The sequence below is a fragment of the Impatiens glandulifera genome, chromosome 1 (genome assembly GCF_907164915.1).
Source record: "Impatiens glandulifera chromosome 1, dImpGla2.1, whole genome shotgun sequence".
Taxonomy (NCBI): Eukaryota; Viridiplantae; Streptophyta; class Magnoliopsida; order Ericales; family Balsaminaceae; genus Impatiens; species Impatiens glandulifera.
The window spans coordinates 31,011,363-31,023,127 of NC_061862.1; positions in this window are offsets into that span (position 1 = coordinate 31,011,363).

An 11,765-nucleotide genomic window follows, 5' to 3' on the forward strand; every position below is an offset into this window, starting at 1 on the left:
CGTCAAACCAACCATTAATTCCGACCTCACACTCGACAAACCACCCACTACTCGACATCCATCTTGTGACCTCACACTTTCAAATATGCTCGTCAAACCAACCATTAATTCCGCCGACCTCACACTTGATAAACCACCCACCACCCGACCTCCATCTCGTGACCTCATACTTTCAAATGCTCGCCAAATCAACTACTAATTATGACCTCACACTTGACAAATCACCCACCACCCGACTTTCATCTCGTGACCTCACACTTTCAAATACTCGTTAAACTAACCACTAATTCTGACCTCACACTTGACAAATCACCCACCACCCGACCTTCATCTCGTGACCTCATACTTTCAAATACTCGCAAAACCAATCACTAACTCCCGACCTCACACTCGACAAACCAACACCACCCGACCTCCATCTCGTGACATCACACTTTCAAATGCTCATTATACAAACCATTAATTCCGACCTCAAACTCGATAATTTAAACCACCCACCACCCGACCTCCATCTCGTGACCTCACACTTTCAAATGTGCAACAAACCAACCACTAATTCCGACCTCACACTTTCAGATACCTATCATTTGTTTAAAAATTGTGTCATTGTACATTATAGTCAAGAATACATTATTAAAAATATGAATTTGCATGTTTTGGGATTCAAACCCTAGTCTTAAACATGAAATATGAACACTTAAACTACTAGATTGTTGAAATAATTTTATTATTTTAAATATGTATATATATTTTGTATTTAATATTTATTACCAATTAGTTAAATTTTATATTAATCAAAAAAATATTTATACTCATAAAATATTATATATATATATATATATGAGAGAAAAAATGTATGATAAAAGATAAAATGTATTTATATAAAATTGATGATGAAAAATAATATAATATATGTACATAAGGTAAGTAAGTACATGAATGATGTGAGAGAAAATAATTTAAAAAGAAAAATTAATTATTTTTATTTATCATTTATAATATATATATATATATATATATATATATATATATATATATATTAGAGTGTTATTATATATAAATATTGATAATACAATATATGTTATATATTATTAGTGTGTGAGAAAATGTATTCTTAAAAACTATTTGATTAATTGAGATTTTTGAAATAATTTTATTATTTTATGTATTTATATATATATTTTGTATTTTATTATTACAATTAATTATTTTTTATATTAATCAAAAAAATATTATATATATATATATTTATATTTGATAAGAGAAAAAATGTACTAAGATAGAATGTATTTATATAAAATTAATGACGAAAAATAATATAATATATATATATATATATAAAAAGTAACTACATTTAATATATATATATATATTATTGATAAAAAAAATATATATTTATTTTGTATATAATTGTTTATAAATATATAAAAATAAAATAAATAGGTTTATTTATAAATAAAAAAAATTGTTTATTTATATTTATAAATAAATATAAAATTATGAAGATAGTTATATTTATATCAAAAAAGTTATTTATATATAAATAAAATAAATATAAAATTTATAAAATTAGGTGTATTTATAAAAGAATAAAAATAAAACATGTTTATATATATATATAATAAATATAAAATTATGAAGTTATGTTCATTTATAAAAAAAAATATTTATATATTTATAAATAAAATAAATATAAAAATTATGAAAATAGGTCTATTTTATAAAATTAATATTAACATAGATATTTTTTTAAATAATATACTATAAGTAAAAAAAAATATATGAGAGAGAAAATATGTAATAATGTAAATTTTACAAGGTGAAGTAAATTGATGTGGTAGGGTTGATTTTTAAATGGGAAGAATGTCAATTTTATTTATAAAGTTGGAGGGAGGTGTCAAATTTATTTACAAAGTTGTAAAATTCTATTCTTTATATTTAATAAATAAATAAATAATAATTTCATTCTCTCTCCTCTTTCACCCGATTCATATTCTTCTCATTTAAATCTTAATCTCCAAAATCTCATCCACCATTTTTAAGACCCACTTTGTCTTCTCTCTCCGAATTTCACCCTATGTTCTTCTCAATTAATGTCAAAGTAATAGGTTATATATTCAATACGAAACATCAAACTAGAAATTCTGGATTTCATTTGAATAATTTGCCTGCAACTAGGGGATTAGAACAATAAGTTTTAGAATTTTGAAAAATAAAATTGAGATCTTGATAAGTTAAATGTGATATGTCGGTTGTTTGTCATTGTTTCTGATTGTTCTTCGTGAAGGAAAAACTAGTTCCAAGATCGCTTCAGCTAGGGTTTTTAAACTCATTTAGTTAGATCCTCAATCACAGAGTTCAATCGCAGATAAACAAGGTTTATTACAGATATTATATTGTTTGATCGAAACTGGTTCATTCGATGAAAACAAGTATGTATTATCAGGCCTAACAGTAATATCAAAGTCTATGAATGATCTAGTTAAAAAAGAAATAGCAAAAACAGTTTGAGACATTCCGTTATGTTAAATAATTTTGACACATTTTGACAAGTTTATATACATAAATAGAATTTTACAACTTTATAAATAAATTTGACACCTCCTTCCAACTTTATAAATAAAATTGACATTCTTCCCATTTTTAAATATATATATATAAATAAATAAATAAACACAGGATTATTATTATATTCATTACCGAGTCTTCTCTCTCTAACCAAGTTGAATAATTAGAAAGAAGCTTCGCATACTTCTTCTAAAGGAGCGACCACGCCCACCAGCCAAGAAAATAATGTTGAGTACTGAATAAGTCAATATATTTTTCTCTTAATATTAAATTTTGTAAACTTATTTACTACCAACTTAAAAATTAAATATATAAACTATTCAAATATAATTTAGATTAAATAATATAAAATAATATTTTAATTTATACATAATATTATTAGAATATAAAGATATCTTATTTTATAAGATATATATAATAATATAATAAATTAATAATGATTATCGTAATATTATGATAATATTTTATATTATAACAAATATAAATATAAATAGAATTATAATATACATGAATTTGGTAATGGTAACCTAATAATTCTATAAGTATTGACCTAATAATAAAAAAAGCAATTCCGCGTTTAATTTAGGAAAGGAGTGAGAAAGAGAGGGTTGGGGATCCCTACAAAAGCAGGGCAAAACTCATCCATCTCTTCAATTCAATTTCTATTTTTTTTTCTCTCTCTTCTCTCTGTTCTAAATTATTATAATAATAATAAGAAGAAGAGATCGATGTCGAAGTACGTAGAGTTAATAGATGTAGGAGTGAGAATAGCCGCAAGATTTCATTCTCACTGCCCTCATACTGCTCGTCTTTACTACCACCCGCCGGCGCCGACGCCGGCTCCCGTCTCCGGCGACCATGACCACCGTCAAAGCAATCAAAGTCAAAGCAGCAGCAGCAGCCACTTCGATAATCCTCACCTCATTCAACAAAGAAGCTATGACTATTTCTTGCTTCAAGAAGAACTGGCCTCCTTTTGTTGACTAATTTAGAAATACCCTTTTTAATTTATTCATATATTTTTATTATTATTTGAAAAACATTTTTGTATTTGATGATGATGACGATGATTATACCAATTCATATGATCAGTTGAGTGAGATATATATCGGGAAATCTTGTAAACCTTTCAATATTTATTCGAGATTACATTCATTAATTTTTTAACTTACTTTGTATGTCTTTTAAATACTCCTTTTTTTATTCAACCAAGAAATAACAATTATATAAATGCTTATATTAATCTAAATCCACCGCACTTTAGTTTTTTTTAACCCAATTTATTTTCGGAATCATCACCGTTTAGAGTTTAGATCAATCTTAGTTTTAAAAAATTAAAGATGATCAAAATCTCAACGGTTTCACTAGATAGAGATCTTTATTAAAAGTGTTCTAAAATCTATGCCAAACTAGTTTGACGATTTTATGAAATTATAAATAATTTTAATTTTATAATATTTTACATTAAAAATAAATTTATATATATATATAAATTTAAAAAAAAACTTATTATTTATTCAAATAAATAAGTTAATTAATTTTATAAATATATTTTTTTTATTTATAATATATATATATAAATTGACTAGGTGACTAGGTATAAAATACTTAATTATAAGAATAAAATCCTATGAATATTTTAAAGTTACGATTTTGACAAATATTTTTTCAAATTAAACTCTTATTATTATAAGTAAATTCTAAATTTTAAAAGTTCATAGTTCGATTTTAAGTAAATTTTTGAATTTGACAATTTTGATCTTGAAACTTTAATCTCAAATATATAGTCATTCATAATCCAAATGAAGGCTCTTAAAATTGAGTGAATCTTACTTAAAATCAGAGTTTAATTTGAAAAAATAATAGTTATTTATTATTATTATTATTTATATTTATAATTAAGTATTTTATATTTAATTAATTTAATTTTTTTATATTTAAATATACAATTATTTAAATAATAATAATAAGTAAATAATACTATAAAAAAATTATAGTTACAAAATTAATTATATTAATTAATTTATTTAAATAAATAATAACTTATTTTTTAATTTTTAAATATAAATTTATTTGTTAGTAAAATCAAAATTATTTATAAACTCGTAAAATCTTATTATAATAAATTTAAAATAATAAAAATTTACTTAAAATCAAAAAAATTTAATCCAATGTGAAATCGATATTTTAATCACTTTTTTTTCACAACACTCTCATTTGAAAGTATTATTAAAATTAGAGTAATGGTCCATCTTGAATATTTGGACCTTATAATAGGTCAATCCGGTCAGCCCATTAAAATGCTTATTGTTTATGAAACCAATTCAAAATACCATACCATTATGGATAAAGAATAAACTAGACCAATTGTTTGTCTTAGGCTACCAGATAAGTTACACTAATTTCAATATATTTTGACCCGTCAATAAATTGAAACAAATAAACTGAATCCAACATGTACTGAATAGGTATTTTAAACTAATTTGGCTATTGATCAATTTAAGTATAGTCTGATAATATGTAAGAATACTGATTCATCCCCATATCCATGTTAACTGGCTTTATTGAAAGAAAGAAAAAACATAGTAAAACAATATTTGTTTATATGATGAGAAATGTTTAATGTTTGGGCTAGTTTCATTAATTTATTCACTAAGTGCTTTAGATATAGATATCCAAGTATCAAACTATGAATATGTTTGATTATTCTTAGTTGTTTCAGCTTCTTTTTTTTATTATGCTTTAAAATTTTTATTTAATTTACTAAACATTCAAATAAATTTGATTTGATTATATCTATTTGTGCTAACTTATTCGATAAAAAAAAAAAACTGTAATTGATTAATAAAATAAAAATAGTCCCATTTATGTTTGGTCATTTGGAATTAGGGTGAGTTTACAAATATTAGGGGTAGAGCTGAAAAACTAATAAAATAAAGAGGAAAAACTAATTAGTAAATATTTCATTAAGCAGTTAAATAAATTGATTTTTTTTTTTATAAAATTTTACTTTATTTTGCAAAAATAATTTTTTTTAGTGGTTTAAGTCCACCACAGCTACAACTAGAGACGGATCCGGTAAAAAAGAAGTAAATATTTTATCCAAATATTGAATTAGTTTAAAAAATCAGTAAATTAGATAGTAATTTAATATTAATTTATTAAAATAAATCTGAATGGGCTTGAGCCCAAAACACATTCCCATAATTTTTTTCTCTGTCTCATCCAAAATAATAATAAATTTACAGTAAAACAAAATTAAACCAAAATAAATAATTAATTAATTAATACCACTTAATTATTAATTATAATTTAGTATGAACAACTCATATAACTTTCTTTCAACTTTAATTCTTCTAGCTCACTCTCCTTTAATAATATTAAAGTCTTACTTTTCTCTCCGTTATAAAAATATTTTATGATCTTAAAAAGTATAATACGAAGGGGTGAGAAAAATTATTGAAATTACATGTATATAGAAAATATAGATATTTTTGATATACCAAAAAGAGGTAAGGTATGATATTGATACCGAAATTATTGTTAAGGTAAAGGTACGAGATTTTCAAAATTTTGGTATATCGAGATATACCGAAATACCGAAATAATATTTATAAATTAAAAAATAAATATTATATAATATTTATAAGGAAATAAATTTTTATATTAATTATTTAATTATATAATCATAATTTTTTAAAATATAATATAATTATAATATAATTCATTATATGTAATCTCTAAACATTCTATTTTATAAGATATAAAACTAACTTTATTTTACTATAAAGTGTTTGATTTTTTTTTTTCAAACTAAATATAATGAAGTTTAATATGTTAAGTAATCTCAAATACAAAATACAACTTGAAAGAGAGTAAAAACAATTTTAAAACAAAAACTCCTTATAACTCCTAAACAGAGTAAAAGAATATTTAGGGAACACTGCGAAAAGAAAACAAGAGAGTTGGTTAATGGAAAAATACAACCAATCGGGGTATGCAAGAACTGTCAAATTGAAATTCCAGTCGTTTCTGGAAGTAACAGTGGGTTGAAAAACTAAGTATTAAAAGGCGTAAGTTGAGTCCATTCTATGAAACAAATAGAGCTTGTAGAGGTGATAAAAGTCAAATTATATTGACGAACGAGACGATGGGGCAAGAAAGTGCTTTGGTTCCACATACTTTTAATTAGAAAATGTGTGAAATAAAATTAATCGAGTATGTGATCCTCGATAAAGTGTCATTTAAAGTTGTCGAAGCAAAAGGGTTTGTGAGCTTATTCTTAGTTGATTGTTTTTTTTTAAATTAATATAATTTTTAGGTATCAAATGTATAATATCGATACCGTACCGAAATTAAGGTATACCAAAAATAAGGTATACCGGAATTAAGGTAAGGTAATGTATGCATTTTTTCAATACCGAAACTTTAGGTAAGGTATAAGGTATAAATAAAAAATTAAGGTATACCGTACCGACCCACCCTAATAATATATATATATATATATATATATATATATTATATTATAAAATAAAATTTTAGTTTTAGTTTTAGTTTGGCTGGGCTTGATTAGACTTAAGTTTTTATATCAACTCTATATAGATAATAAAATTAATTTGTCTGAGTGAGCTCTGAGTCTCTAACCACATTCCTAACATAAATCTGTATCCGGCCTTAATTGAGTTATTTATACTAATAAAAATGTTCTTAACTAATAAAAATATTATAAAACTTGATATGATTAAATGATACATTAATATTAAGCTTATAGACATGAAGGAAGAAGGCGTAAATGATGAGAAAGATGAGTGGTACTGGTGGGGACGATGATGGAGGAGCAGTTGGAAAGAAGATGAGACTAGACTAGACTAGATGATAAGATGGATCCCGACCCGACCCGACCCAAAAAGTTCTTCAATGACAAAAGAAAGACCAACATATATGTGTGGCACCACCTGGCCTGACCTATATAAGGTATAGCTAGGTAGGGAATTTGTTCAAATTAACCAAATTTTATATAGATTACAAATTCAATTATTTTTATTATTTAATATTTAAAATTTTATATAAAAGAAAAGAAAAGAAAAGAAAAGGTAAGGTCATGAGATTGAGATGGGCTATGAAAGACAGTGCATGATACCAAGGGGTCATGATGCATGTCCGATAAAAGCCACACTCTTCTTCTTTATATTTTTTTACCTTTCTCTCTCTCTCTCTTCATCATCAAACATAGCTAGGCCCCGTTTGGTTTCCCATCTTTCATCAAGACACTACTAAACATATATGATTGTTAAGGTTGTATGATGCCTAATTTGTTTTAAACATTACTACTCAAGTAATGTCCTCGTCATTATTTTCCATTTTCAAAAAAACCCATTACAATTTAAATCATCATCATAAATATCATATTGGTCTATGACTATGAGCAAACAATTGAAGGTATTGGGTTAGAGATATGATCCTATGTGGGCACCCACATGGTACGTAGTAACACATGCCACTGCCTGTGTGGGTGGACAAGTGGTGTCAACTCCTTCTTCATCTCTGCAAAGCAGAAACAACAACAGCTATTGCCTATTTTCATTACTATTATATGTTTTTTTTTTTACAAAAATAAATAAATTATTATTTAATTCAGATCAAAATAAATTGTTTGTTTGTTGTTTGGAATTAAAATGTATAACGAATTTAGTATATAGCCTGTAAACACACTTAATTATCTATATATATATAATGATGCTTAATTTTTAAAGTGTCCGGATTGGCGGGTCGAGAGCTGTGGTTAATTTGGATACTTGGGTCGGATTGTGGGTTGACCGGTTTTTAAATTTAAAACGGTTAAAAATAAAATTAAAAATGCTAGAGGTATGTTTCGAACTTGCAACCTAACAAAACAAGTACAACTCTTAAACCAACTAGGCTACAAAGACTTTATATTTTAAATTCAACACCAAATTTGATAAACGCGGGACGTTTTAATATTAATATAAGTTCAACTTTTTAACTAACTAATCTATATATATATAATGATGCTTAATTTTTAAAGTGTCCGGATTGGGTCGAGAGCTGTGGTTAATTTGAATACTTGGGTCGGAATGTGGGTTGACCCGTTTTTAAATTTAAAACGGTTAAAAATAAAATTAAAAATGCTAGAGGTATGTTTCGAACTTACAACCTAACAAAACAAGTACAACTCTTAAACCAACTAGGCTACAAAGACTTTATATTTTAAATTCAACACCAAATTTGATAAACGCGGGACGTTTTAATATTAATATAAGTTCAACTTTTTAACTAATTAATCTATATATATAATGATGCTTAATTTTTAAAGTGTCCGGATTGGCGAGTCGAGAGCTGTGGTTAATTTGGATACTTGGGTCGGATTGTGGGTTGACCCGTTTTTAAATTTAAAACGGTTAAAAATAAAATTAAAAATGCTAGAGGTATGTTTCTAACTTGCAACCTAACAAAACAAGTACAACTCTTAAACCAACTAGGCTACAAAGACTTTATATTTTAAATTCAACACCAAATTTGATAAACGCGGGATACTTGGGTCGGATTGTGGGTTGACCCACCCATAAACTTAAAACGATTAAAAATAAAATAAAAAATGTTATCTGTAATTTTTTTTCACGATTTTTATATTAATACTCGTGCAAATGCACGGGAAAAATGCTAGTTTAATTAGATTCAGAATTTGTTATCTAACAAGGTGAAACCCAGAAACTTAATTAAGGTTAGTATCTAACTTTTTATTACCGTTAAGTTAGTAGATTAATGGATCAAAATAAATGGTTATTTACTGCTTTTCTTTACTTTTATTGGAGGTCAGGATTTCAAAAGATATGGCAGGCAAAGGCTTAATTGCCCCCACTTGAAATCACCATTACAAAATCATGGTAATCATTTAAAACCCTAGCTATCTTTTTTTACTTGCTTAATAAATTATTATAACTTAAAAGCTTATTTGATTTTTATTTTTGAGAACGCTGAGTTTCGTTTTTATTTTAGAGTGCGATTAATCGTCGTGGGTTAAGTATATTGTCTACAAACACACTTAACCCGACGTTGAAGTTGTCGCCTGACAAGCTCGAACCCAGGATCTCAGGGAGGATTGAGAATATCCACTTATTGTTGTCGCTAGGGGTGGAAAAACCTACCAATCCAATCCGGTATTTCAGATCGGATATCCGCCTCTATTTTCAAAAAAAAAATTGCGATCCGTATCCGACCCGGTATCCGATCCGAAAACACCGGATCGAATCGGCCAGCCGAATACCCGCCAATTCGATTTTTTTCATATTTCTAATTTTTTGTTTGATAATTAATTATTTAATAATATTTTTGTTTGGATGAACAGATAATTATTTTAATTGACGGATTACAAAAATACTATTTCAGACAAATAATAAAAATAGACTAACTATTGTTTAAGTTTTTAGGGTTTATAATTTTTATAAATATGTTATTTTGTTTTTAAATTTTTAAATTCACCGGATCGACTTCGGGTATCTGATTTTTATTGCTCGATCTGTATCCGATCTGAAAATCCAGTAAAAATATCGGATTGAATCGATATCCGAATCCGATTTATCAGATTTAGATTTGTTCGGATCGAATCAGCCGGATCAACGAATCGGGTTTTTCGGATCGAATTTTTTTGCTACTCCTAATTGCCTCTAGGCTAGAAGAAGAGATTTGTTTTATTTGGGTTATTTTGTGGGGTTTTGATAATTTTTTATTAAAAAATTTGTTTGGTTAAAAAATAATTTGTTTTGGGTTTTAAATGGTTTGAATTATTATAATATTTTATTTATAAATGTTTTCTAAAAATATTTTTTTTAAAAATATTTTACTTTGTAAATTGAATAATCTCATAATTAAATAAGAATGATGAGATGAATATTTTGAGTAAAAATTCATAAAATAAAATAAGAGTTAGTTTGATTTTTTATAAGAAACTCAAACTTATCATATTTATTTTTTTATTCTTCAATCACTCAATTTATTAACCAATAATAATATTTTTCTAAAACAATCTAATAAAAATTTCACCTTACATCAAACCAACTCTTATATGAACGATAAAGAAAAATCTTCAATTTTTTTTCTTTAAAGAAAAACTTTCGTTTAACTCAGAACATTATTAATTAAATGAATTGAACTAAAGTTCCTGCATGTATATAACTCATTTCAAAATTGAAACAACTTAAATAAACAAGCCAAAATAATTATCAAACATCAAAATATAATGATCATGTTTGCAAGATGATTCTCTTGCTTTCTCACTCTGTTATATCCAAAGTGAAATTTTCACAGTAGAGAAGAAGTAAAGATGAAAATATCATTAAAATCAATTATTTTCAGATAGGAAATAATTAAAAACAATTAGGTCAAAAGTATCATTTCATAGAAATAAAAAAAGGGAGAAATGATTCTAAGAGAATAAATTCCAACAAATAAAATAAAATGTATTAATTTAATAAATAAATAAATAGTTAATAAACAATTAGGTCAAAAGTATCATTAATTCATTGGAAAAAAAAAGAGAGAAATGATTATAAGAGAATACAAATTCCAACAAATAAAATAAAATGTATTATTTAAAAAATAAATTAATTAAAACTTGTAAATATAACTATATTAACGAAACTAAAGGTTTAAGGTTCAGTTTTATTAAGAACAATTTAAATTTTGAACAGAAATTGTGATAATTTTCTAATTTAAAAAAAAATTATGATAACCCATAATTAGACTTTATCGTTTATGCATAAAAAAAGAAAAAAAAAAGTAATTAAGCTAATAAACAATAACAAAAATATTGATAACAATAATGATGATAATTCAAGTAAAGAATAATAATAAGGGTTACATGCACAAATCATGAAAGACTTTTGCAATTGTACGTTTTCTTATAAAGTTGTTATTTTTAATATATTACAAATTTTAAAATTACTTTATAAATAATTAAATATACATCTTTGCCATACAAAATACTTATTAAGGATTTTGTCATGATTTGAAATTAGTTAATAGTCCATTATTGAAAGTATTTTAATAACCGATTTATTGAAAGTCGAGTCAATAAATTAAGTTTATGTGTGTGAGTAAGTACTATTATATATAGTTTTACAAATTAATATATAAATTCACGTTCTCATTTTTAAGTAAAAAAGATTATACAGAAAGTA